This window comes from Nannospalax galili, unplaced genomic scaffold (genome assembly GCF_000622305.1).
Source record: "Nannospalax galili isolate Female #2095 unplaced genomic scaffold, S.galili_v1.0 scaffold553, whole genome shotgun sequence".
In the NCBI taxonomy this organism is placed as follows: domain Eukaryota; kingdom Metazoa; phylum Chordata; class Mammalia; order Rodentia; family Spalacidae; genus Nannospalax; species Nannospalax galili.
The window spans coordinates 5796510-5799688 of record NW_008336313.1 but is presented as its reverse complement, the minus strand read 5'-3'; the positions used below and the strand labels follow the sequence as shown (position 1 = coordinate 5799688).

The 3179-nt window shown below is 35.0% G+C and overlaps 1 protein-coding gene across 9 annotated transcripts in view; it reads left to right on the top strand.

Annotated features, from left to right (window-relative positions):
* Efcab7 (EF-hand calcium binding domain 7) overlaps window positions 1–3179 on the top strand; it is a 60994-nt gene that overhangs the window by 43556 nt on the left and 14259 nt on the right. The gene's annotated exons all lie outside the window — the stretch shown is intronic.

The window sequence follows — 3179 nt, the reverse complement described above, 5'->3', positions numbered from 1 at the left end:
TCCCCTGGGACTGGAGTTACGGACAATTGTTAGCTGCCATGTGGGTGCTGGGATGTGAACCCGGGTCTTCTGCAAGAACAACCAGTGTTCTTAACTGCTGAGCCATCTCTCCAGCCCTAGATTTTGTTTTTTAAAGTAGTTTTGGATTCACAGAAAAACTGAGTAGAAAATATAGAGATCTCCTCTGCATATCTGTCCTCTCCATTCCTCCCCCACCAAGAGTTGCTTATAATTAGTGCCGTCAGTTAGTATGGTACATTTGTTATAATTTATGAGTCAATCTTGCTACATTATCATTAATTACTATTAAGATTCACTTGTGTTACATAGTTACATGGGTTTTGACAAGGGTATGATGTTACAAATGTAGTGTCACAGTATCATCCAATAGTTTCACTGCCCTAAAATTCCTCTACATTCTTATCTGTTCATCTGCCTACTCATCTCCCCAAAACTTTGGCAACCACTAATCTTTAACTGTGTATTCTTGCCTCTTAAAGAGTTTTGTATGACTGAACTCACCCAATATCTAGTCTTTTAAGGCTGACTTCTTTCACTTAGCAATGTGCATGTTTCCTTCACATCTTTTCATGGCTTAATAGTTCATTTCTCTTTATTGCTGAATGATAGTCCATTTTGTAAACATATCATCATTTGCATTTATCTGTTCCCTTACTGAAGAATAGCTAATGACTTCCAGTTTAGGGCATTTATAATTATAGCAGCTGTACACACTTGTAGGCAAGTTTTTGTACAAACAAATTTCAGTTCAACAAATACTGAATTGTATAGTGAGACAATGTTTAATTTTGGAAGAACTGCTATCTTACAAAGTGGCTGTGCCAGTTTTGATTCCCACCAACAATTATTAGAACTCTATTGTGCCATATCTTATCAGCATTTGCTTTTGGTCAGATTTTTGTATTTTAGATATTTAAATAAGTGTGTGGTTGTATCTCATTTAATTTGTAATTCCCTAATATCATTTGAAATTTGGTGTCTTTTAAAATGTTTATTTCCCATCAGTATATTTTCTTTGGTGAGATGTCTGTTTAGATCTCTGGATAGCCCAGACGCTTACTTTTTGAAATAAGGCTATATAGCCAGTGCTCACTTTGTCCTCTGTATGTTACTCAGCTGACCTTGAGCTTACATCCTTCTGCCTCAGCCCTCCTAGTGCTGGGATTACAGGTAGGTACCATTATGCTCAGATTCTCCTACCCATTTTTAAAAGTACTTTGAATATTTTTAATACATAGCTCTTAAAAACATTTATTTTTTATGTGTATATTGTGTGTGGCTGCATGAATCTATATACATCATGTATGTGTAGGAACCTGCAGAGGTCAAAAGAGAGCATCAGAATCCCCTGGAACTGGAGTTACAGGCAGTTGTGAGTCACCATGTGAGTGTTGGGAACTGAATCTGGGTCATCTACAAGAGCAGTAAGTGCTCTTAACAGCTCCTAATAGCTGAGCCATCTTTCCAGCCTCTGATTACATATTTTTTATCAGGTGTACATTTTGTAAGTATTTTCTCCCTATCAGTGGCTTATATTTTCACTTTTAACAGTATCTTTCACAGAGTATAGCTTCGTAAGAAAGTTTTTCTTCCATGAATTGTTTTTGTTTATGTGCTTTTTGTTGTTGCTTTGTTTATTGAGGCAGGGTTTCATGTAGCTAAGGCTGGCCTTGCAATTGCTATACAGCAATAGGTGACATTGAACTCCTAATCCTCCTGCTTCTACCTCCCAAATGCTATATTACAGGCATGCATCATCACACTGGCTTGGTTTGTTTGCTTTTGAAATTGTATCTAAAAACCTCATCACCGAACACGTTTGCCTAGATTTTCTCTTGTGGTAGAAATTTTTTTAGTTTTGTGTTCTATATTTTAGTCTGTGGCTCATTTTGAATTAATGTTAGTTAAAGGTTTAAAGTCTGTGTCTAGCTTTGTTTCTTCTCACATGTGGATGTCTAGTGTTCCAGCCCCACTGTCAAAGACCGCTCTTCAGTTTTTGTTTACTTTTGCTCTTTGTTATCAGTTGTATGGATATGTTTCTGGGCTTTCTATTCTAGTCCATTGACCTGCTTTTCAGTTCTTTGACCAAGACCATACTCTCTTGATTATTGTGACTTTATATTTTTATATTTATGTATTTATTGATTATTATAGCTTTATAGTAAACCTAAGGGGTCAAATGTAGGGCCTTGTGCTTACCTGAGAAGTACTTTACTAACTACTGAGTTCTATACCCAGCTCTTTAATAACCTTAAAAACACAATGAGGATTGAGAATTTTAATTGTTAAAAATCATTAAGTTATTGCTGATCCACAAAGTATAGTATTAAGATACATTTTTCTTTAAAGTGTTTTATATGTATCAAATATTAATTTTTATCTTACTTTACTAAATAGTAGTGCATTACTATCACATTGCTCTCTGATTTAGTTTGCATATTTTTCCTTGACAAAGATGTGAATCCCTTTCATTTATAAAATATTTTTAACTAGGCTAGAGAAATGACTCATTGGTTAAGAGAACTTGCTGCTCCTACAGAGAACCCAGGCTTGATTCCCAGCACCCACATCAGGTGGCTTGTAACTCTAGTTTCAGTAGATCCTATGCTTTTTTCTGACCTCCACAGGTACCAGGCAGTATGTACAAAATACCTATACACATAAACATTTTTAAAATAAATCTTTAGAAAACAAATCAAAATATTCAGCTATTAGTCACTTAGGTATGCATCTGTTGTTCTCATACAAAAGAGGTGCTGTCTCAAATAGAAATACCCATTTCCCTTGAGTATAATACAGATAGCAGTTGGGAAATAAAGTCTTTCTTGTAATAGAGTTACCAAAATACAATATATTTATTATAGGCAAATAGGTATAAGCCAGTTCAGAAATTGTATTGATCCAGATGTTTTTCAGTAAACTTAGTTTTTACAAATAATATTAAAATGAGCATACTCAGACTTACCTGGATAAATGTAGTTCCCCATCATCTAACAGTTTTTCAAGGACTTATCAGCAGTTTGGTTAGAGAGTCTCCTTAAACCTGATCCTATCAGGTCTCTCTTTTTTCAAACTCCGGTAACTTGCAGGATAGTATATTAAGTTCATCCAGGATCTTTTGGGCTTAAAGGACAATAAATATGAAGCATTTCAATTTA